The sequence below is a fragment of the Erythranthe guttata genome, chromosome 7 (assembly GCF_056151865.1).
Source record: "Erythranthe guttata isolate IM_541 chromosome 7, IM_541, whole genome shotgun sequence".
Classification (NCBI taxonomy): Eukaryota; Viridiplantae; Streptophyta; class Magnoliopsida; order Lamiales; family Phrymaceae; genus Erythranthe; species Erythranthe guttata.
In genome coordinates this window covers 9,240,368-9,267,070 of record NC_142539.1, presented here as the reverse complement: position 1 = coordinate 9,267,070, position 26,703 = coordinate 9,240,368, and the positions used below count along the sequence as shown (strand labels likewise).

The 26,703-nt window shown below is 36.3% G+C and overlaps 2 long non-coding RNA genes across 2 annotated transcripts; both read right to left on the bottom strand.

The window, feature by feature from the left end:
- Positions 1 to 3,212: 3,212 nt before the first annotated feature.
- Positions 3,213 to 6,285, bottom strand: LOC148769166 (uncharacterized). The gene is made up of 2 exons (XR_016032218.1): positions 5,981 to 6,285; positions 3,213 to 3,416 (listed from the first exon to the last, which is right to left on the bottom strand). It is a non-coding gene; the product is annotated as an uncharacterized LOC148769166 (long non-coding RNA).
- Positions 6,286 to 10,114: 3,829 nt separating this feature from the next.
- Positions 10,115 to 13,187, bottom strand: LOC148769165 (uncharacterized). Its single transcript, XR_016032219.1, has 2 exons — positions 12,883 to 13,187; positions 10,115 to 10,318 (listed from the first exon to the last, which is right to left on the bottom strand). It is a non-coding gene; the product is annotated as an uncharacterized LOC148769165 (long non-coding RNA).
- Between the last annotated feature and the right edge of the window lie 13,516 nt (positions 13,188 to 26,703).

Below are 26,703 nucleotides of genomic sequence, written 5' to 3'. Positions count from 1 at the left end.
GATAAAGAAAGATTGCTTCTTTGTGCTGTTGATTTTTGAGTGTGAATTTTCGAAAGAAGAAGCACAAACTTAGAAGCCCTAATTTTTGCTGAAAAAAAATGGAGAAGGTGAAGAAGTGGTGTGCGTTTTTCTTGGAGAAAGTGTGATTAAGGAGAATAAAAGTTTCTTTGGCAGTTTAAAGCAAACCGTGACACATGGCACAATGAGGAGTGGACTTAGTGGAAAATAAAAGACTAACCCATGTGCTCATGACCCATATAAATAGGGATAATTCAAAAAAAATGATAAAAAAAACCGTAGCACTCATGAAATATTCACAAAAAAATAAAAACATATTTATTATTGATTAATAGTGAGAAAAAGAATTGGCTAAGCAGGCATAGATTTTATTATATATATATATATATATATATATATATATATATATATATATATATATATATATATATATATATATATATATATATATATATATATTTTAAAACTCTTATTTTCAAGTCAAACAATTCACATGGAACATGATCAAGTGTTCAGTTTGAAGGTTCCTCCGTTACTAAGATATGACTATCAAAATAGAGGAGTTTGACTTATGTGAGTGTAATTATTCCCTAGATGTTTACATGAAGCATGATCACGTTTCAAGGTGAAAGACTTCCAGTTACTTATTCAGAAAAAATAATTCATCACAGTGAAGTCATTATTTAAAGAAGCTAAGCTTCAGTAAATTATGTTGTAGCTTAAGATATTTGATGAGGTGCTGCAACATATTTCAGGACATGTTTATTGAGTACACATCCCGAGAGATTTTCTGAGTTTAGAAAACCTCTCATAATCTAATGCCTTTGTAAAGATGTCAGCCAGCTGATCTTCTGTAGGAATGTACTTTAAGCACACTATATTTTTCTCAACTATATCACGAATAAAATGATGTTTAATATCTATGTGTTTAGTTCGTGAGTGTTGAACAGGATTTTTTGAAATGTCAATAGCACTTGAATTATCACAATATATGGGCAGGGTATCACTGGTCAACCCATAATCTCCCAACATTTGTTTCATCCAAATTAGTTGACCACAACATCCTCCAGCAGCTACATATTCGGATTCAGCTGTTGAGAGAGATACACAATTTTGCTTTCTACTAAACCAAGAAACCAGATTATTCCCCAAAAAGAAACATGCACCTGAGGTGCTTTTTCTGTCACTAATATCCCCAGCCCAATCAGAATCACTAAAACCTATCAAGTTTGTATTAGTGTCTTTGAAAAACTGAATCCCTAAATCTACTGTACCTGCAACATACCTACTAATCCTCTTCACAACTTTAAGATGAGTGACTTTGGGTTTAGCTTGATACCTGGCACACACACAAACACTAAACATAATGTCAGGCCTGCTTGCTGTTAGATACAGAAGGCTTCCAATCATGCTTCTGTAAAGAGTGTTGTCAACATCTTCAGCAACATCATCCTTGGACAGCTTTTGACTTGAACCCATTGGAGTTTTCATGTGCTTGGCTGACTCCAACTCAAACCTTTTGACCATATTGAGAGCATACTTCTTTTGATTTACAAAGATTCCTTCACCTGTCTGTTTGATTTGAAGTCCTAAGAAGTAATTCAACTCCCCTACCATGCTCATTTCAAAAGTGTGAGACATAGAATCTACAAAAGACTGTAACAGGTTAGCACAAGTAGAGCCAAAAACAATATCATCAACATATATCTGAACAATAATGATATGATTATTAGTTCTTCTAACAAATAGGGTTATGTCTGCCTCTCCTCTGTTGAACTGTATTTCAAGTAAGAAGTCAGTGACTCTTTGATACCAAGCTCTAGGAGCTTGTTTAAGACCATACAGTGCCTTTTTAAGCTTGAAAACATGATTAGGCTTGGCAGAATCTTCAAAACCCTTGGGTTGTTCTACATATGCTTCCTCATTTAAAACCCCATTCAGAAATGCACTTTTGATATCCATCTGATACAGTTTGATTTTAAGAAAGCATGCTATAGCAAGAAGTAACCTAATAGATTCAATTCTAGCTACTGGAACAAAAGTCTCATCAAAGTCTATACCCTCAATTTGAGTATAACCTTGTGCTACTAACCTAGACTTATTTCTAACCACTGTACCTTTTTCATCAGTTTTGTTTTTGAAGATCCACTTAGTTCCTATCACATTTACATGGCTTGGTCTGGGAACTAAGTACCAAACATCATTTCTGATGAACTGATTCAACTCTTCATGCATTGCATTGACCCAGAATTCATCCTTCAGAGCTTCTGCAATATTCCTTGGTTCCACTGAAGACACAAAACAAGTGGTTCCAGTTAGTGCACATTCAGAAGATAAATTTGCAAATCTTACCATATCTCTGTAATTCACTCTCTCTTTTCTTCTGGTTCTTATTCCATCAAAGATATCTCCCACTACTTGAGTAGATGGGTGATTTTTCTGGATTCTACTTGATGGTTCCTTTCTGCAGACATCATAGGTTGGCTGCAATTCAGCTTCTTACACATTTCTTCCTCATCACTAACTGCTTCATTACTGGATTCTGCTGCATTCAAAGAAATAGAGTTTAAACATGTATAATGATCAGTATTTAACTCAGAAATTTCAGTTACTGAAAGTGTTTCAGAAAGTGTTGCAGCATCCAGAGAAACTCCTTGTGATTCTGTTTCATAGGCACTTTCAGTGAGATATCTGACAGAAAGAGCTTGTTTAGAGGATTGTTGTTCCTCTGTCTGTTCAGGTTGTTCTTCCTCCTCATCACTGACAGCACAAATCAAACTCATTCCTCTTCTTCTCAAGGTATTTGCACATTCATTAGCATAATGTCCAAATCCTGAACATGCCCTGCATTTAATATGATCCAAGTTAGGTGGTTCAGAATTTGAACGAATAAATGAAGAATTTTTTAAAGTGTTTTGAGAAGATGTTTGAGGAAATGTTCTGTAGCACCCTCAATGATTTAAAAGAAATTCTAGAAAATACGGACTTTATTAAAAACTTTTGGAACAATTTGAACTTTGAGAAAAACCACTTTAAAATTTTAGAACCATTTCCCTTTACTTCAAATCTGACCCACAATCGGAAAATAAGATTTTTCATAGAGAGTGTACCATAACATGAACGGGAATTTGAAAATAATCTTGAGGTGACGGAATAATCCACATAAAACATCACCGGGGTTTAGAAAACACTCGTAAGACAGCGGAAGGAAATAAACTTTATTTAAGATACCCCCGTCTAATAGACTGGGTTCCAATCAGAGTACAAAATAAGATTATACTATGTGATTAGTTTTTCGATAAAACGTTGCGTAGAAAATACGAGTAAAATAATCTAGGCACCAAGGCTCGTGATTCTTCGAACTCCTTTCCGCCGGCCTCCTACATAGCTTGGAGAACCTGAAAAGATAATTTGCATAAAAGCATGAGCCCAAACACTGGCTCAGTAAGGACATTAGTCTTAGTCTGACGAACTCACGCCTCTCTCATCGTATCTCTCACGACCTATGGGAGTCCTAAAGTATTCGTCTATGTTCTTTCCAACTAATTATATTATCTCTATCCATCATCATAACTAATGAAATACAAACACGTCACACATATTCAATCACATAAATACACATATAAGCACATAACATATTTTCTCTTGAAATCGAGAGCTTTACAACGAAATATGGTTTTGTTTCAAAAACTGCTTAAAAATCATTATGGGAGTCATTCTTGTAATTTAATTCACAATTTACTTGCGAATCCAATTTAGGCAAAAAGTCCCTTTCTTTTAAAAACATAATTTCTTTTAAAATCTTTTGAAAATCGTTTTTCTTCCAAAATAATTTTTATGCGTAGATGCGTATGACGGGATCCCTATCAAAACCCTAACGTAAGCATCGACAATAGACGTTTTTATACTGAGCCCGGTCTTTGGTGAGAGCTACCCACCCTGCAGTCTATAGTAACTTGTCGTTTTGGGATACCGGCCCGCCGTATCCCGTGTCTATTCATCGGAGCAACGTTACCGTTTCGACTCTTCTATACTAGACCATGCAACCATTTAATGACTCGAGGAATGCACGTAATTTGAAGATCTTAATGCACCATTCAAATAAACAGTAATAATTTCAAGTACGTCATTCACATAATTCGAAGGAGTTAAATCACATAACTTGATAATCAAATCATAAAATTCGGAAGCAATTTCCGAAACAATAGTAAGAACGTGTAGATCAAACATTAGTAATAAAAACACATATACTTTTACACGTATATACACATAGGTACTTATACGTATATATACTTATACATATATGTATATACTCTAATTTATAACTATGGGCTATAAGTTTCCTCAACCCGAAGGGAGTACGCCTATAACATCATAGGTCTAAACTATCGATATACATATACATATACTTATATATATACATACTTATACCTCATAAAAGTAAAACACATTATTCAAATAATCATCATGAATTTCAATATTTCACATAATACCTATTCAAAGGACTATAGAAAATCAAATCTAGTAGAAGTACTAGAACATAGAAAGTTTCAAGAACAACTTATAGTTCTAAATATATACTAGTCTTTGTATCTTACTTATAACTACTCTAATAATGGTTCTCTCGATGTAACATCATAACCTATATTCATTACCATATTAAGTCATGTCTCAAGAGTTTAAATCATGCTCACAAAGGACCCCTTTAATTCAAAGAAATTCGTTTTTAGGAAAATCGGACAGTTTTGACACCTTAACTTTGAAAATACATTTCTCTTAGACCATAACTTCAAAAATTCTGAAACTTTGACACAATACTCCTGTATGAGTCTACAAGACTGCTTTAAAACAGTGTTCCAAAATAACTAGTAGACTAAGAGAAATGAGTAAAACAGTGCAGGAGTGTGGTCACACTCTCAGAAACAAAACCAACCACTTTGAAAATACCCAATAAATCACCCTTTTGTTAAAACAATGTAGGACTTTGCAGAAAACTGGTTTTATAAGTTATAAATATATTCCAAGTGGAATCAAGGAAATCAAACTAGGAAAACATCGATTTTAAAAGCAAATCCTCAGCTGACTCAAAAACTGTGCAGGTTTAGTAAATAATTCATATCTTAATCATCTGAAATCCGATTGATGATTAAAATATATCAATTTAAAGAAGACAGAAAGATCTAGTTACCCATGAAATTTTGTGATTTTATGAAAACAGGGCATCTGTGTAACATGCAGTAAACTCCGAGGCTGAGAACCTGAAAATTCATTAGTAATCTATATCTACATCTTTGATCAAAACAGATCTGGCAGTTTAGGCACTATAACTTCAGAAATTCATATCTCCTAAACCGTAGATCCAAAGCTGATGAAATTTGGAACACATATTCATATCTAAGTCTAGTTTATAGGGTTAAAACATTTTATGAAGAAACTTATCTATGTAAGAGATATAATCAATTTAGTGCAGTAACATAAGCAGAATTTCAGAACAGATCCACTAACTTTAAAAATACTAATTAATTCATACCTTTACTTAAAAAATACCAAATTTTGTGGGAAGTCAGTTTCATAAGTTTATAATCATATTCAAGTGGAATCAACTAAATAAGATTAGTATAAAACGCTATTTAACACATAATTCGTGGATGACTCCGAAACTGTGCAGATTCAGAAAACGATTCATAACTCACTCAATACAAATCCGATTTATGCATCATTTATATCAACATGAAGCTAACCGAAAGATCTAGACTACCACCAAATTTCATAATTTTATCTTAGGGATTACCCGATGAGACATGCAATACAATCAGAAGCCACGAAACTGAAATTCAAGTAGTGTTCATCAAGAACTTTATCTTCTAAAGCTCAAAATTAAAACCTCAAACATAAAATTCATTAAAACTCATATAATTTATATTAATTAAGTTATTATTTCAGTAAAGACCAAGGTCCTTACCCAAGAGCAAGAAATCGAAGATGAAGGAGTAAGAAAACCAAAGGCTCGGTGGATTTTCGGCGGGTTTGGCTTGGATGTTCTTGGATGGCTTTGGGGCTGAGTTTGAAGGATGTGAAGGGGCTGTTGCTTGAAGATAGAAGATGGAGTTTCTCTTTTGGAGAGGAGGAGAGGAATCGAAGAGAGAAGAGGAAGGGGCTTTGATGGGAGCTTCTTGACTCGAAGGGGAAGAAGAGAATTCTTCTTTGGGGCTGTTTTTGCTCGATGGAGAGGGAGAGGAGAGGGCCTTTTGGCTGATGTTTTGGTGTGAAGAGAATGTGAAGAGGAGGGGTTTATTTATAGGGTAGATGAGGCCCTTATATGCAATATAAAAGACATTGGGGTTTTATTAGCAATTTGGGAGAAAAATACCTTGGGGGCTCCTTGGCAATATAGAAGAGAAGAGGGGAGTCTTTAGTAATTATTAAACTAAGGGAGTAATTCACTTTCCCTCACACACAACACACGGCACTTTCACAAAACACAAAGCACATGTACACACAACACTTATACATATACACATCTATACATAAATAAATCCTAGCACATATAATATATCATATCATAAACATACACATTCACATAATATGACATACATAATTAAGTCTACATCATATACTATATATTAACATAAAATATATATGCACATATATAATCCCAATTATCATGACTTACATAGATGGTCACTTAATTCATTAAATCTCACAATTAGAATCAACTACTCAATTAATAAAAAGTCTACTTCTAAAAATACTATAATGTATCTAAATCACATAAACACATAGAGACGTATAAATTGCTACGCGGTTCATGAAATGCATGTATATTCGTATTTACTATATGTTCAATATAATCATATATAAATGCTTATGAAAATGCGGGCTGTTACAATCTTCCCCCCTTAAATAAATTTTGTCCTCAAAATTTGAAAAAAATTCCCGTAAAAGACGATGAGACCAAGTTACAAAATAGCGTTTCTTGAATAGGGGGTTAACAATAATTAGGAAAACGTCTTCCTATCTTTTCAAAAGTTCGCCTTGATTCCAAAATATTTTGTAAATAAATAGGAAACATGCTTCTTGTAAAAATTCCGGTAAGAGTTTTAGCACGACTATGATAGCTTTTAGGGAAAATAGTAACCGAGTCGAGTTGAAAATTCTAATTTTCATAAAAACAAAACCTAAATTTGAAATATTTTAAAAAAATTCTCTTACCTTCTTTTGAAATGTTTTGAACCTCTCTGGGCCGTATGATATGAATGCATCGTATGATATGCAACAGATTTTATCTAATCCTTATATGCAGATAAGGTTGACATGAACCTACAGTATCATAAACCCATAAACACCTAACATGCAAGACATGATATAGTTTAAGTGAGTAAATCCATTTATACCACGAACTAAAACAAGTTCTAAACCAGTTAGTTGTAATTTTGTAGATAGATAGATTTGCACATACGTAAATCAGAAAATAAATTCACTGCCAACTTCAAAGTTATACATTTCTAGACAACGTATTTCCTACACACCAAAAGTTTGCATGCATTTTTGAAAATATGCAAGTAAAATTAATATGCTTTGCATGTATTTTGTGAATGCGCCACATAAGTTTCACACAAGATACATATCAACTTCGATACATGGCATCGCATATATCCACATAGATTCTACCACAAATGCTAGATGCAAACTATAATCTAAAATGCACTCACATGATTCATATAGCAAGAATTTAACCTTCAAGCTTTTAACCGAAAACTAACACGGTTATCAAAAAGATCAATTATATTCTAAATTTCTACCCATGCGTATCTTAGAAACAAAAACTCTTTCAAACCCTTCGCTTAAACGAAACATCAAAATTCAGAATCTTTCTACATCCAAATATTATTAAGCATTCATCTGTTTTAGAAAAATCAAACTTTCCAAAATCATCATTTGAAAAATAATTTCTATAATTGATCCTTCCAAAAGAGTCAACAAAAGTGCTTACCATGCAAGTGAATAATTTCATTCTGATGCACATAAATCACTTAGGGATGTGGCATGTGACTCAAACATATCATAAAATGCGTGAAACTCACTACCAAAGAACACATTATTCATAAAATCTAATTTCAATTCACAACTCCGAGATAAAGTCAGGTAATCATATAATCCTACCGCTAACTTCGAATATTTAAATTTCAAAATCCAAAGTATAATAATTTACTAAGAAACCTTAACTATACACAAGTACACCTAGCTCACATTATTTCACATAATCAAAATAGCAATTATCGAAATCTAAGGGCAATTAGCTCAATTAGATTCTATAAATACTTAGTGTGGTTTAAGCACAATATTCTCAAATCAAAATTATCAATCAAATTCATCGATAGGAATCTTCACAAATAATTTAGTCACACACATGCAATTACTAAGAAGGTCGAATATCATAGGTGCAATAGCATACACATACAGGTATACTAGATAGTATGAGATTAATTAAATTAATCCACACACTTAGACAAATCATAATTCATATATATCAATTTTAAATTGCACACAAATACTGAATTTGTAACAAGAGTCCATCATACTTTGTCATATACATGTCACATAATGTTAATAGCACACTTAGTCAATTATTTCAAGAAATCGAACATATAATAATCGAACACATAGATTAATAAAGATTTGGACATAAGACAAGAGCTAGTGAGAAATCTATAGCACATCACATAATTCTTTACAGATGAAATTCACGAAGATGTAAAGTGACCTTAAAATAATTTGAATTAAACTTCATCGAGGGATAGCATGCTTAATTCTCACATTCGCATTGTTCAAGTATGTTCAAGTAAACCAGGATTAATGCGATCTAGTCTTATATATTTCAATTCAAGTAGACTACCACAAAATTTGACTCTACCAATCGGGCATATAAGTAAAAATGTGGTACAATATTCACGATTTATCACTTAACATATAAGGTACACATAAATAATTATTTATACACCCAGTAATTCAATTGCTATACTCCTAGATCATCAAGTCCATTCAAAATAAGTTACAGACAACAATTCATACCAAGCACTTTATTCAAGTAACTTCAGGAAATATTCAAGAAAACGAGTTTCTCCTATCAAGAGAATTTATTTTTAAATTAAAAATTCGACTTAGTGAAAGTCTGAAAGTTTTATTGAAAATTCTGACTTGATTGAAAAATGTGTTATATTCCTAAAACTTCGAAAATTCAATTCATTACACAATCATCATGACTTCAGATCTTCAAATTAAACAAACATGCATAATCAACAAGCACAAAGGTAGAGCATAAATCAAATATTTTATTAGTTAAACAAAATCTCAAATACTTCCCAAAATTATTTTATGGAAACGAATATTTTTCAATACACTAAATAATCTCACATGCAAATCTCAATCAACGTATAGCATGGAATATTCAAAGAATGTTCGAATCACTTAACCAATTATAAATCACATAAGATTTAGTTTTAAATCAGAAAGTAAAATACCAAAATTTTCGAGGTACTTATCTCAAGTATTCGATCAACAATATGGCATACACAAAAGTACATAAACCTTCAAAATCATATAAATTATCTATACCTCATTATCTACATTACGTAGTGTAATTAGGAGATTGTAAATCTTACTAAGGTCAACTTGAGATATAGTCAATGAGTAAACTTATATAAAATTCTAAGTTCTCTAATTCAAGTCTCCTTAACTAAGAATCATACCTTATTACTTAGGCCGGGAATCGGAGGAGGAATCACATGTGCCTTGAGCCATAACGAGGAACCCAGTGTATTAAACACTGCTCTGATACCATGTTGTAGCACCCTCAATGATTTAAAAGAAATTCTAGAAAATACGGACTTTATTAAAAACTTTTGGAACAATTTGAACTTTGAGAAAAACCACTTTAAAATTTTAGAACCATTTCCCTTTACTTCAAATCTGACCCACAATCGGAAAATAAGATTTTTCATAGAGAGTGTACCATAACATGAACGGGAATTTGAAAATAATCTTGAGGTGACGGAATAATCCACATAAAACATCACCGGGGTTTAGAAAACACTCGTAAGACAGCGGAAGGAAATAAACTTTATTTAAGATACCCCCGTCTAATAGACTGGGTTCCAATCAGAGTACAAAATAAGATTATACTATGTGATTAGTTTTTCGATAAAACGTTGCGTAGAAAATACGAGTAAAATAATCTAGGCACCAAGGCTCGTGATTCTTCGAACTCCTTTCCGCCGGCCTCCTACATAGCTTGGAGAACCTGAAAAGATAATTTGCATAAAAGCATGAGCCCAAACACTGGCTCAGTAAGGACATTAGTCTTAGTCTGACGAACTCACGCCTCTCTCATCGTATCTCTCACGACCTATGGGAGTCCTAAAGTATTCGTCTATGTTCTTTCCAACTAATTATATTATCTCTATCCATCATCATAACTAATGAAATACAAACACGTCACACATATTCAATCACATAAATACACATATAAGCACATAACATATTTTCTCTTGAAATCGAGAGCTTTACAACGAAATATGGTTTTGTTTCAAAAACTGCTTAAAAATCATTATGGGAGTCATTCTTGTAATTTAATTCACAATTTACTTGCGAATCCAATTTAGGCAAAAAGTCCCTTTCTTTTAAAAACATAATTTCTTTTAAAATCTTTTGAAAATCGTTTTTCTTCCAAAATAATTTTTATGCGTAGATGCGTATGACGGGATCCCTATCAAAACCCTAACGTAAGCATCGACAATAGACGTTTTTATACTGAGCCCGGTCTTTGGTGAGAGCTACCCACCCTGCAGTCTATAGTAACTTGTCGTTTTGGGATACCGGCCCGCCGTATCCCGTGTCTATTCATCGGAGCAACGTTACCGTTTCGACTCTTCTATACTAGACCATGCAACCATTTAATGACTCGAGGAATGCACGTAATTTGAAGATCTTAATGCACCATTCAAATAAACAGTAATAATTTCAAGTACGTCATTCACATAATTCGAAGGAGTTAAATCACATAACTTGATAATCAAATCATAAAATTCGGAAGCAATTTCCGAAACAATAGTAAGAACGTGTAGATCAAACATTAGTAATAAAAACACATATACTTTTACACGTATATACACATAGGTACTTATACGTATATATACTTATACATATATGTATATACTCTAATTTATAACTATGGGCTATAAGTTTCCTCAACCCGAAGGGAGTACGCCTATAACATCATAGGTCTAAACTATCGATATACATATACATATACTTATATATATACATACTTATACCTCATAAAAGTAAAACACATTATTCAAATAATCATCATGAATTTCAATATTTCACATAATACCTATTCAAAGGACTATAGAAAATCAAATCTAGTAGAAGTACTAGAACATAGAAAGTTTCAAGAACAACTTATAGTTCTAAATATATACTAGTCTTTGTATCTTACTTATAACTACTCTAATAATGGTTCTCTCGATGTAACATCATAACCTATATTCATTACCATATTAAGTCATGTCTCAAGAGTTTAAATCATGCTCACAAAGGACCCCTTTAATTCAAAGAAATTCGTTTTTAGGAAAATCGGACAGTTTTGACACCTTAACTTTGAAAATACATTTCTCTTAGACCATAACTTCAAAAATTCTGAAACTTTGACACAATACTCCTGTATGAGTCTACAAGACTGCTTTAAAACAGTGTTCCAAAATAACTAGTAGACTAAGAGAAATGAGTAAAACAGTGCAGGAGTGTGGTCACACTCTCAGAAACAAAACCAACCACTTTGAAAATACCCAATAAATCACCCTTTTGTTAAAACAATGTAGGACTTTGCAGAAAACTGGTTTTATAAGTTATAAATATATTCCAAGTGGAATCAAGGAAATCAAACTAGGAAAACATCGATTTTAAAAGCAAATCCTCAGCTGACTCAAAAACTGTGCAGGTTTAGTAAATAATTCATATCTTAATCATCTGAAATCCGATTGATGATTAAAATATATCAATTTAAAGAAGACAGAAAGATCTAGTTACCCATGAAATTTTGTGATTTTATGAAAACAGGGCATCTGTGTAACATGCAGTAAACTCCGAGGCTGAGAACCTGAAAATTCATTAGTAATCTATATCTACATCTTTGATCAAAACAGATCTGGCAGTTTAGGCACTATAACTTCAGAAATTCATATCTCCTAAACCGTAGATCCAAAGCTGATGAAATTTGGAACACATATTCATATCTAAGTCTAGTTTATAGGGTTAAAACATTTTATGAAGAAACTTATCTATGTAAGAGATATAATCAATTTAGTGCAGTAACATAAGCAGAATTTCAGAACAGGTCCACTAACTTTAAAAATACTAATTAATTCATACCTTTACTTAAAAAATACCAAATTTTGTGGGAAGTCAGTTTCATAAGTTTATAATCATATTCAAGTAGAATCAACTAAATAAGATTAGTATAAAACGCTATTTAACACATAATTCGTGGATGACTCCGAAACTGTGCAGATTCAGAAAACGATTCATAACTCACTCAATACAAATCCGATTTATGCATAATTTATATCAACATGAAGCTAACCGAAAGATCTAGACTACCACCAAATTTCATAATTTTATCTTAGGGATTACCCGATGAGACATGCAATACAATCAGAAGCTACGAAACTGAAATTCAAGTAGTGTTCATCAAGAACTTTATCTTCTAAAGCTCAAAATTAAAACCTCAAACCTAAAATTCATTAAAACTCATATAATTTATATTAATTAAGTTATTATTTCAGTAAAGACCAAGGTCCTTACCCAAGAGCAAGAAATCGAAGATGAAGGAGTAAGAAAACCAAAGGCTCGGTGGATTTTCGGCGGGTTTGGCTTGGATGTTCTTGGATGGCTTTGGGGCTGAGTTTGAAGGATGTGAAGGGGCTGTTGCTTGAAGATAGAAGATGGAGTTTCTCTTTTGGAGAGGAGGAGAGGAATCGAAGAGAGAAGAGGAAGGGGCTTTGATGGGAGCTTCTTGACTCGAAGGGGAAGAAGAGAATTCTTCTTTGGGGCTGTTTTTGCTCGATGGAGAGGGAGAGGAGAGGGCCTTTTGGCTGATGTTTTGGTGTGAAGAGAATGTGAAGAGGAGGGGTTTATTTATAGGGGAGATGAGGCCCTTATATGCAATATAAAAGACATTGGGGTTTTATTAGCAATTTGGGAGAAAAATACCTTGGGGGCTCCTTGGCAATATAGAAGAGAAGAGGGGAGTCTTTAGTAATTATTAAACTAAGGGAGTAATTCACTTTCCCTCACACACAACACACGGCACTTTCACAAAACACAAAGCACATGTACACACAACACTTATACATATACACATCTATACATAAATAAATCCTAGCACATATAATATATCATATCATAAACATACACATTCACATAATATGACATACATAATTAAGTCTACATCATATACTATATATTAACATAAAATATATATGCACATATATAATCCCAATTATCATGACTTATATAGATGGTCACTTAATTCATTAAATCTCACAATTAGAATCAACTACTCAATTAATAAAAAGTCTACTTCTAAAAATACTATAATGTATCTAAATCACATAAACACATAGAGACGTATAAATTGCTACGCGGTTCATGAAATGCATGTATATTCGTATTTACTATATGTTCAATATAATCATATATAAATGCTTATGAAAATGCGGGCTGTTACATGTTCTCTGTGGAATAGATTTGTTCCGGGGCTGAGTTTGTCGATTTTGTGGAGAGCCTTCTGGAAATAACTGTCTGGGCTTGATTCCACTTCGTATGTATGCCCTATTGAATTTCTGAATCTGAAATGCCACATTGTTGAGACATTCTTCTGCATCATCATCATATTCCCGAGCAACATCTTCCTTCTCTAATTCTGCCTGGAGTGCATTTGAGATAGCCTTTCCGTTCTCCTTTCTTTGATCTTCAAAGTTCATCTCTTTAGACTTTAAACTACCAATTAAGTCGTCCAGCCGTAGAGATGATGTGTCTTTGGCCTCTTCAATAGCAGTAACCGTCATGCTGAATCTTTCTGGAAGAGTTCTCAATACCTTATTTACTAGTGTCTCGTTGCTCAAGGGACCACCTAAGGATTGAAATTCATTAGCTAAATCAATCAATTTCTCATTGTACTGAGAAATTGTTTCAGTTTCCTCCATTCTCAGTCTCTCGAATTTGGAAGAGAGTAATCTGAGCTTGGTTCATCTGACACTATCTGATCCCTCACAATGTAGCTGAAGAACTTCCCAAGCATCCTTTGCAGAAGTGCATACTGAGATCAATTTAAACATAGTTAAATCTACTGAATTAAAATTTCATTTAACGCTTTTGAATTTTGGTTAGCATTTGCTAGATCATCTGGTGTCCACCGCAATTCTGGTGTTGGAAACACATCCCCATCCACATATGTGATAGTTGGTGGCTTCCATCCAGTGAGAATAGATCTCCAGGCTCTCTCATCAATGGCTTTGATGTACGCCCTCATCTTGACTTTCCAGTAGGTGTAGTTTGTGCCATCAAGTACAGGAGGTCGCATAGAAGCAGTCATCTGAGTATCCATCACGAATTCGTTTCTGTAAAGAAAATAGGAACAAACACTTAGTATACGTCAAGTGTTGGCTCTTAATGCCAATTGAAAGAATTTATGGTCCCGAATTCGTATAATACAGAGATGTTATCTGAAGTGTTATGACACTTGAGAAAACATGCAGAGGAAATACAGAGATAAAAAGACAATGCTCAGAATAAAAAATGTTCACAAGTAAAGACTTGTGAACTTGCCCTTTACAGGACTGAAAAATATATTAAAATCAGTATTCCAAGAATACAAACGGAAGAGGTGCGAAAACTTCTTCCTTATGAATGAATCATTCTCATGATCATTCTTACAATCAAATCTAGATACTAAAAGAAAAATATTAAAATTCTAGATTTCAAAGAATGTACTCATAAGGAGTACGTACAACAGATCCTAGAAACACACAAAAATTCTCGAGATTAAAACTTCAGCACACTTTTTGTTTCTTCGAAATCTGTCTATTCTTGAGTCTTGAGTTTGGTATTTATAGACTTTCCAAGCTTCCACTACTCAGCCCATGATCTGCAAGAAAACCAACCACAAGAGCACTCAAGAAAATGGGTTAGTGGGTTAGTTAGGAAGTTAGAATAAAATCCACAATTAAACCCACTAAGCACTACTTAGCCCACTAAGTCATAACACTTAGCCCAGTAAGTCATAACTAAAATTTAGTTTGAAAGTAAGAGAGTTAAAAACACTTTTGTATAAAGACTAACGTTATTCACTCACTGTGGCCTCAACTTTATTCATCACTGGCATGTCATCACACTTCTGCTTGGGATGATTTTCAGATTCCATCTTGGTGTGGAGATTCTTTCTGATTCCTTTCGTTGATTCTCCATCATAATCTTGCCAATACTTCAGTAAATCCTTCAGATTCACAATGTCCTTCATGGCAAAGTTCAACTCCATTTCTAGCATCTCATTCTCCAGTTCGAGGTCATCAATTTTTTCCTTTAATTCATCTCTTACCACCTCAATTTTCCGTTCCAGTTCCTCAACTTTCACCTTCAAGGTTCTGTTTTCATCAGTAACTTCATGGCACTGTTGGAGCAAGTCATTTTGTTGTTGTTAGATTTTTTCGATGGAAAGTTCTTCATCATCTTCTGAGTATCTTCTTCTCATGTGGAAAAAAAAGTTGTGTTTAGATTTGTGTGATTCTCAATTTTACGAGTAGCAAACCTGAGGTGTAGCGGCTCAGTGCATGTGATATCATCATTCGTCACTTAAGTGATCATGCATGTACCATAGAAGTCAATACTTGTTTCAAAATCATTTGCTTCACTTTTATCATCAGATTCGTGACTCCAGGTTGTAGCAAGAGATTTTCCTTACTTCTTTAGAGTGTTTGCGCATTCAGCTTGAATATGACCAAAGCCACGACATTCTGTACATCGAATCTCCTTCGTGAATTCTTGCTTGTTTGTAGGACTTCTGGGTTTTCTTTCAAGATTTCTAGGATGTTCGTTCATTTTTACAAACTTTCCACAGTATTTTGCTATTAGTGACATAGATTTGGTTAGTTTGACTTTGAGTGTTGTCATGGGAACAAAGGGCAAGGATGGTGTCGTAACAGACACACTTTGTAAAGCGATTTCTCTCTCTTTGTCCATTCTACTGATGTTCAGCTTGTTTCAAAGGTCTGTAGATTTCCGATCATATCTTCAAGCCGCAATGAGTCCACATCACTTGCTTCCTCTATAGCAGTGACCTTATATGCGAACGGGTCTGGCATAGATCTTAGAACATTACGAACAAGTTTTACTTCAGAGTAAGTTTCACCGAGGCCATGGGCTTCATTTGCGATGTCGCATAATTTGGAGTTGAAATCGCTCACTATTTCAGTTTCCTCTATCCGAAGATTCTCAAAGCGAATACAAAGCATCTGAAGTTTTGATAATCTAATAGAGGTAGTCCCCTCATAGGCTGTTTGAAGTTTTCCCATGCTTCCTTGGCACACTCACATGCTGAGATTATCTTGAATTGATTGATGTCAGTTCTGTTGAATATAACATTCAAGGCTTTGGAATTCTTGTTTGCCACAATCTTCTCATCTTTGTTCCAGCTCTTTCATGCTTCTCAGTTTTGATTCATTTTTTATTTGTGGCAACAGGTCGTTTTCGACCAGTCGGAACTTTGCGCCATGCATCTTCATCCATTGACTTGATGAACATCTTCATCTTTGTCTTCCAATGAGATTAATTGGTTCCAGTAAGCAGTGGTGGGCGAGTAGTGGAACCGCCTTCCATATGAGCATTCATAGTTCCTATGGTAAATAAATCATATTCCCAAAATCACATACTATGTATTTAGTGAGAGGCTCTTGATGCCTATAGAAATCAATTAACCTAAGTTGTAAAAGTTAAGTTGTGGGAACAATATTCAGTTACAACTGTAATTCTTTTGTTAACACAATTATAAACTACTGAAAGCAAATAAATGAACATAAGAAATTAATGCGGTTCAGACACAAATGTGCCCTACATCCACGTGGACATGCAAACACGATTTCACTAGTTCATATTTATAGTGTACATTAATAGGACTTATTAAAAATAATAAATACTCCCTCTTTAATTTTTATGCCGTTCATGTACACAACTCGAACTTCGTGTCTCTCTCTACAGCAGCTGCACTCCGTGTGCCTTGAACTTCCTTCAAGCTCTGTATATGTTGGCACACACGACGATGGCACAGTCCTGCTCCGTAAAACACCTTAGCAAACCCACGATGTTGTGAAGTGGTTTTTCTTCCAATAAAATCCCACATTTCTTTACTGTCTTGGAGGCTTATATAGCCACGAAAATAACTCTAAGACCTAATTTGAGCCTAAAGAAATCGATTTTAACTAGGTAATAGAATCCTAGTCGATTTCTACTTATATTCTAGATAAATACAAAAGATACATAACTGGAATAAGATACATGGAAATAAATTTAAGTCCTAATAAAATTATTATAAGAATAGGACTCTAATAAATTACAAAATAAACATGGAAAACAAATCTTTGCCAATCTTTAATTTACAAGTATGGCGGATTTCTTCACTCATGGAAATTTGGCAGTGTGTTCAGTACATGGTATATGCATTATCTATGACTTGGATTATATTTACCGACGGTGATTTGTGTTGATCAATGATTATCGATTATAGTGAAATTACCAGAGCTAATATTTATGAAAATAAATAATTTATTTAAATGGAGAAATAGTGGGGGTATTATAGTTTTCTGTAATTGTGATAATGAGCATGATCACATGTAGCTGATAAGTTTTATCTTGTTTCATGATTCACTAGGTAGATGTAACATTAAATGTGTTTGACAAATAATGGGGGTTTAGTGTCTACCAATATGAGTATATTATAATTGATTTTGACGTGGTTTATGTTAGAGTAGGTGAACAACAAGCCAACATGTGGTTGTGGTCTTTCCATTTATTCATGTAATAAATAAACCTTTTTCATATTCATGATAAAAACACCTTGGCATTCTATATCTTTGTCCCTTTGTCACAAACATAGATATAGTCCTTACAGTTATTACAAGTACTAGTAATTGATCTTTAGGATCGTGAGATATTTAATTTAGTATTATAACTGTTAAACGTGTTCCTAGTCGAAGGGTTACGCCACCAATGAGGATATCGACATTTCCCATTCAGAGACTAGCACTTAGTGTATGTGTACTGCATCTCATGAGTAAACGGTATTGCGATATTGGCATGCATAAGTGGGTGTTCGTAAGTTGACGAGTTCACTGAACTCCCTCAACCTAGAAATCTCTAAGTGGTTCTCAATAATCGAGTAGAGATATCTATGGCATAGTTGTACACCATTAGTCCTTATGACCTAGACATCACCGTGACTTCACTAGAGGACCAGCTGTATCGTGACCTGTCCCTGAGTTCCACCGAGGACCACCCCAAGGGCCAGTGTTTGTGCAGTCTGAAATCTAGTGGGAGGTTTGTGCGTCGTAGTCGGGGATTCGATCGCTAGAATAGTCTTGGATGTCCTGTGTGTTCTCATAGTTTGTAATCTCTAAGTCTTTGGCCAGAGCTGACTAAGTGATGATTAGAGAAATCTATTCTCTAAGTCATGCACGTCACGATTACAACACTTAGAACGATCGCACGGTCATTGAACTACTACGGAGGTCTCGATGAACCAATGCCTCTAGTTCAATCGGGACATATGAATCGAAGGGATCGTACTGTACGCTAACTATATAAAAATGTTCTTGCAGGCACTTCATTTGTATGTAGGGAATCATGACGCGTAGTTGCTAGACGCCAATCTTGATTCGTTGGGTGATTAAGGTGAAACGTGCTTCATCTTAATCGTAACTCTAAAGGACGAGTTTTGACCACAAAGGGTTGTGGATCCACGGCTAGCTTACACCTGAACCATCGAGGGTCACACTGCTCGTGCACTCGAGATCTTTGAATAAACGGTCAGAGATAAAAATGTTTTATCTTTGCATGATTGGAAGTCAATATGATTGAGTCCAACATTTGTAATTTGGAATTATGAATGAGAATATGAAAAGGAAAAGAATAGGCGAACGTCTTTGTGGACTTTCTAAATCGGGAAGTTTCCAAATTTAGAAAGTGCACTGAATTAGGGTTTCCACTTTTAGAAAGTTGAAAATCGAGCATTGGCACTCGTAATGACGAGGACATTATAATGATTCCGAAAATGTAATCGTTACAATTTTCCGATCATTGAATTGAGAGAAACGAGCGAGTAAAAAACTAACGAACTTAAGCTGTTGGGCCCGGTCCAACTTAAGCCCGTTAGGGGTTTTATACAAGACACTATAAATACTTGATTTATAGGTCTTGCACAAAAAAACACGACACAATCCAAAACCCTAGCTGCTCACCCCTCTCTCTCTCTCGGCCGATCTCACTCACGGCCGCCGCCGTCGCCGCCGTTGCATCGCCGGAATCGGGCCCCCTTTGGCCGATTGTTGTGGTAGTTCTTTTCCTCTTTTATTTTCTTCCGTCAGTTCTAACTTTTGCTTGTCTAGTGCCATGTATTTAGTAGATCGAAGTATACGAGGTGAAATCCGTGAGGAGGAAAATCGAAGATTCGAAGAACCGAGGAGCAGCTCCGATCCGACGACGACGCGCTCCCACGCGCCGCCCGAAGACAACGCGTGATCCTCACGCGCCGCCGTCGCTTGCACCGCCATCGCCGCTGCTTCGCTGTCGCCGCTCCCGGACTGCACGGATTGGTTTCCCTGGCAGTCTTGCTTCGATTCGTGTGCGAACCTCACGCTTCAAGAGGTAATTCTCGAATCCGGTATTCGTTAGGTTTTAATTTAATTAGATTAAATTATGCATGTTCGTTTTAGTAGTATGGTTCGTGGATTTATATGTTTTGTATGTTTACATGAAATTCATGATTTACTGCGAGCACGTTAAATGATTTACTACGAGCATGCTAATTGATTTACTACCGATTAAATTAATTCGCATAATGGTCGTTTTTAATTTCGCTGGAAGCGCAAAGGTACGCAATTAATTGTTTAATTATTGTCGGGCATGTTATTATGTGATAAACTTGTTTAATTCGCATAAAAAATTTGTTTTCCACTATATACGCGTGTCCGATTCCCAACAGTTTATGTTTAAATTGCTCATTTTATGATTGCAAATTGTTTATAGTGATTATAACATGATAAATTATATTTTATTTGCAATCTTGGTATGCACGTAATCATTAAACACCTAATTTTTCATATATGTAACATTGATATTATTTAGAAATGTCTACGTGTATATTGGTATGCAAACAGAAAGTTGAGAATTTTTTGTGATTTGTGTGGTGAACAGTTTTTTCAATATTCTTGATTATTGAAAATCTTAACAAAAGGAATTATCGTCCAATTTTCTAAATTGTGAATGAGCTATATGCCAATAATCTAAATGTCAAAATTCATATCAATTTAAGATTAATTATTTTGACATTAGCCTGTGAAGAGGCTGTCTAATATGAATAAATAACGGCGTGGGATAGATCAATGGTTTTTGCTTTCACTACTGTGATTGTGAAAAATCAATGCTATGTGCATTGATAGATGTGATTCAAAAACAGCAGTGGTCGAAAATATGGAAATCTTTTAATAGGATCCAGAACCATTAAAAGAAAATACTGTTGGGTTTCGGGCACGCATACGCAGCGGAAAACAAAAATTTTATGTGATTTAAACGACTTTAAAACACACAAGTACATGCCCGACAAATTAAATCAATTAATTGCGTACCTTTGCGCTTCCAGCGAAATTAAAAACAACATACATGCTAAATAATTTAACCGAATTTAAATCAATTAACATGCTCGCGTTTAAACCAATAATCATGCTTGCAAAGATTAAAACAATTACACATAATCACATAAAATCATACGATAGCAAACATGAATTCATAGTTTAAACATAAACGAATCGAAACTAGGGTTTCGTATATTTACCTCTTGAAGCGTGAGGTAGGAGCGTTTAGCAAGTCGAGATTGCTATGGAAACCAATCCGTACAATCGGGGCAGCAGCGGTGCAGCGGCAGCAGCGGCGAATCAGCCACGGCGGCGCGTGAGGTACACGCGCGGTCTTCCGGGGCGGCGCGTGGGGCAGCGTGCGGCTTCGGCTCGTGCGCTGCTCTTCGATTCCTCGATCTTCGATCTTCCTCCTCTTGGATTTCACCTCGTATACTTCGATCTACTAAACACGTGGCACTAGACACGTAATAGTTAGAAAAACGGAAGAAAAAGAGAAGGAAAGAGACTACCAAGCCAATCGGCCGATCAACGGCCGATTCCGGCGAAACGGCGGAGTGGGCGGCGGTGTTGGCCGTGGGAGAGAGAGGCCGAGAGAGAGGGGTGGACGGCTAGGGTTTGGGTTGCACTTGTGTATTTGTGCAAGACCTATAAATCAAGTATTTATATGTCTTGCATAAAACCCTAGCGGGCTTAAGTTGGACCGGGCCCAACAGCTTAAGTCCGTTAGTACTTTTACTTGCTCGTCTCTCATAATTCAATGACCGAAAAATTGCAACGATTACATTTTCCGAACCATTATAATTTCCTCGTCATTACGAGTGCCATTTCTCATTTTCCAACTTTCTAAAAGTGGAAACCCTAGTTCAGTGCGCTTTCTAAATTTGGAAACTTCCCGATTTAAAAAGTTCACTAATACGTTCGCCTATTCTTTTCCTTTTCTTATTCTCATTCATATTTCCAAATTATGAATGTTGGACTCAATCATATTGACTTCCAATCAAGCAAAGATAAATTATTTTATCTCTGACCGTTTATTCAAAGATCTCATGTGCACGAGCAGTGTGACCCTCGATGGTTCAGGTGTAAGCTAGCCGTGGGCCCACAACTCTTTGTGGTCAAAACTCGTCCCTTAGAGTTACGATTAAGATGAAGCTCGTTTCACCTTAATCACCCAACGAATCAAGATAGGCGTCTAGCAACTACGCGTCATGATTCCCTAGATACAAATGAAGTGCCTGCAAGAACCTTCAGATATAGTTAACGTACAGTACGGTCCCTTCGATTCATATGTCCCGATCGAACTAGAGGCATTGGTTCATCGAGACCTCTTTATATGTTCGATGACGGTGCGATCGTTCTAAGTGTTGTAATCCTTACGTGCATGACTTAGAGAATCAAATTCTCTAATCATCACTTAGTCAGCTCTGGCCAGAGACTTAGAATGATTACAAACTTTCAGAACACACAGGACATCCAAGACTATTCTAGCGATCGAATCCCCGACTACAATGCACAGACCTCCCACTAGATTTCGGACTGCACGAACACTGGCCCTTGGGATGGTCCTCGGTGGAACTCAGGGACAGGTCACGATACAGCTCGTCCTCTAGTGAAGTCACGGTGATGTCTAGGTCATAAGGAGTAATGGTGTACAACTATACCATAGATATCTCTACTCGATTATTGGGAACCACTTAGATATTTCTAGGGTGAGGGAGTTCAGTGAACTCGTCAACTTACGAGCACCCACTTATGCATGCCGATATCACAATACCGTTTACTGATGAGATGCAGTACACATACACTAAGTGCTAGTCTTAATGGGAAAGGCCGATATCCTCATTAGTGGCGTAACCCTTCGACTAGGAACACGTTTAACAGTTATAATACTTGAGTAAATATCTCACGATCCTAACGATCAATTACTAGTACTTGTAATAACTGTAAGGACTATATCTATGCTTGTGACAAAGGGACAAAGATATAGAATGCCAAGATGTTTTATCATTAATACGAATAAAGGTTCGTTTATTACAATAATAAATACGAAAGACCACAGCCACATGTTGGCTTGTTGGTCACCTACTCTAACAATCTCCCACTTGACCTAAAGCCAACTACCCATAAATCGCAATCCCATCGACTCTCGATGTTTCTCATGGACCAATCTCGGTAAAGGCTTCGTGAAGGGGTCTGCAACGTTCTCTTCCGAGGTGACTCGTTCAACCTTAACTTCACCTCTATCAATGATCTCTCGGATCACGTGATACTTCCTCAGAATATGCTTCGACTTCTGATGAGATCGTGGCTCCTTAGCTTGCGCCACGGCTCCGGTGTTATCACAGTACAACGGTACTGGATCACTAGCATCAGGAATGACACCCAACTCTTGGATGAATTTCCTTATCCAAGTCCCCTCTTTTGCAGCTTCGGACGCTGCAATGTATTCCGCTTCGGTAGTGGAATCGGCCGTCGTGCTTTGCTTGGAACTCTTCCAACACACGGCACCACCATTAAGCGTGAATATAAATCCAGAATTCGACTTTGAGTCGTCCACATCCGATTGAAAACTAGAGTCAGTAAAACCCTCTAATTTCAACTCGGCACCCCCATAGACCAAAAATATATCCTTAGTTCTTCGCAAGTACTTGAGGATATCTTTCACGGCTTTCCAGTGAGCCGGGCCGGGGTTAGACTGATATCTGCTTGTGACACTCACAGCATACGCAATATCGGGTCTCGTACATAGCATGCCATACATTATGCTTCATATGGCAGAAGCATAGGGCGTCCTTTTCATCTCCTCGATTTCACTAGGTGTTTGCGGACACATAGATTTCGAGAGACGAACCCCATGGGACATTGGCAAGAATCCCTTCTTGGATTCTTCCATGCTAAACCGTTTCATAACGGTGTCTATGTACAGGCTTTGGGATAAGCCAAGCATCTTTCTTGCTCTATCTCTATAGATGCGTATTCCTAATACGTAAGATGCTTCTCCCAAATCCTTCATTGAGAAACGTGTGGACAACCATGTTTTCGTTTGTTGCAGCATTCCTACGTCATTCCCAATGAGTAGAATGTCATCAACGTAAAGCACTAAAAATATTACTGCCCTCCCACTAACCTTCTTGTATACACAAGGTTCCTCCGGATTCTTCTCAAAATCAAACTCTTTGATAGTTGAGTCGAACCTAATGTTCCAACTACGGGATGCTTGCTTCAATCCATAAATGGATCGCTGGAGCTTGCAAACCTTTTGCTCACTTCCAGAAGATATGAAGCCTTCCGGCTGCGCCATGTAAATTTCTTCCTCAATATCTCCATTAAGGAAGGCGGTCTTCACATCCATTTGCCATATCTCGTAGTCGTACCACGCAGCTATGGCCAGCAAAATCCTAATGGACTTCAGCATCGCGACTGGCGAAAAGGTTTCCTCATAGTCAACACCTTGCCTTTGAGTGTATCCTTTTGCTACCAATCTAGCTTTATAGGTCGACACCTTTCCATCAACTCCAATTTTCTTCTTATAGATCCACTTGCAGCCAATAGGAACAATTCCCTTAGGTGGATCTACCAAGGTCCACACCTTGTTGGAGTACATGGAGTCCATTTCGGATTTCATGGCAGTTAGCCAATGTCCCATGTCCGCATCCGATACGGCCTCATTGTATGTTCTTGGATCTTGTCCAAGATCAACATGATCTTCATCATTTTCGAGGAGGAATAACCTATCCGGCATTTTCCGAAGTCTTTCGGATCTACGTACCGTAGGTTCAGGAGGTATATTAGTGGTTTGTTGTATTGGTTCGATTACTTGTTCTTGCGTTTGAACTTCACTTTGTGGTTCTTGAACTACTTCAAGTTCTATCATGCTGCCCTTTCTATCGGATAGAAACTCCCTTTCCAAAAAGGTGGCATTTCTCGAAACAAACGTCTTTGCTTCTTTGACATAGTAGAACTCGTATCCCATCGAGTCTTCGGGATACCCCACAAAATAGCACAAGTCCGATTTACTATCCAACTTATCTCCCACTAATCGCTTCACATAAGCGGGACAACCCCATATCCTAATATGTTTGTAGTTGGGTTTTCGGGAATGCCAAAGTTCATAAGGTGTGGATTTAACTGCTTTGGTGTTAACTCTATTCAGCAAATACGCGGCAGTACGAAGTGCATGACCCCACAAGTATGCCGGTAAGTTTGTGAACCCCATCATTGATCGAACCATATCTAATAAAGTTCGATTCCGACGTTCGGACACTCCATTAAGTTGAGGAGTTCCCGGTGGAGTCCATTGGGATTGTATCCCATTCTCTTTTAGATAGTCAATGAACTCGATGCTCAAGTATTCTCCACCACGATCGGATCGTAGCTTCTTAATACTTCGTCCGAGTTGCTTTTCCACTTCGTGTCTAAAATCTTTGAACTTTTCAAATGTTTCAGACTTGTACTTCATCAAGTATACATACCCATACCTAGAATAATCGTCGGTAAAGGTAGCGAAGTAGTTATATCCACCCTTCGCACTAACACTTAGTGGACCACATACGTCTGTATGGATCAAATCCAAAAGACCCTCGGCTCGTTCCATTTTCCCTTTGTAGGGTGACTTGGTCATTTTCCCTTTAAGGCAGGATTCACAAGTTTGTAGTGATTTCACGTCCTCCAAAGAGAACAATCCTTCACTGACAAAATCGTTCATCCTTCTTAAAGAGACATGACCTAATCTAGCGTGCCAAAGTTGTGCGGGGTTTTGATCTATCTCCTTACGTTTTGCTGATATAACATTAATAGGTATTTCATTTGGATTTAGTTCATACAAGTTGTTTAATAGTCGTCCTTTGCAAATTAAATTCTCATTCTTTTGTATAATGAAAATCGAATTTCCAAAAACAAAAGTAAAACCTTCAATGTCTAATACAGGAATAGAAATAAGGTTTCTAATGAGCGACGGAACAAATAAACAATCGTTCAAAACAATAGGAAAACTAGAATCCAAAACATTTAAGTAAATTGTGCCAATGGCTTCAGCAAAAACTCTTGCTCCATTCCCCATCCTTAGGTAGGTCTCACCCGCTCTAAGTCTTCGACTTCTTGTCATTAGCTGCAAATCATTGCACAAATGTGAGCCACAGCCCGTATCCAATACCCAAGAAGAAGAGTTGACAGATAAATTTACGTCAATGAAATACGTACCCTTTTCAGAACCTTTCTGCTTTAGGTAAGCCTTGCAGTTGCGGCGCCAATGTCCTTTCTTTCCACAGTGATGGCAAGCATCATCAACTTGCTTACCAACCTTTGCTTTGGGGCCCCCACTACCTTCACCCACTTCGAACTTGCTGTTTGGGAAGGGAACTCTTTCCTTTCTCTTCTTTTGGAAAGAACTCTTCTTTCCAGAAGTAGCAGCAATGAGAACAGACTTCTCTTTCTTAATGGTGGACTCGAAGCTGACCAACATGTTCATTAACTCATCCAAGGGAGGATCTAGTTTGTTCATGTTGAAGTTCACTATGAACGATTCATAGGAACTAGGAAGGGACAACAGGATCAAATCCAAAGAGAGCTCGGCCGGGAGGGTGACATCAAGATTCACTAGCTTTTCAAAGAGAGTGATCATTTTGAGACAGTGCTCGTGGACCGAAGTCCCTTCGCGCAGTCTCGCTGTGATCAACTCCTTTGTAGCAGCGTACCTCGATGCCCTAATATTCTCACTATACAT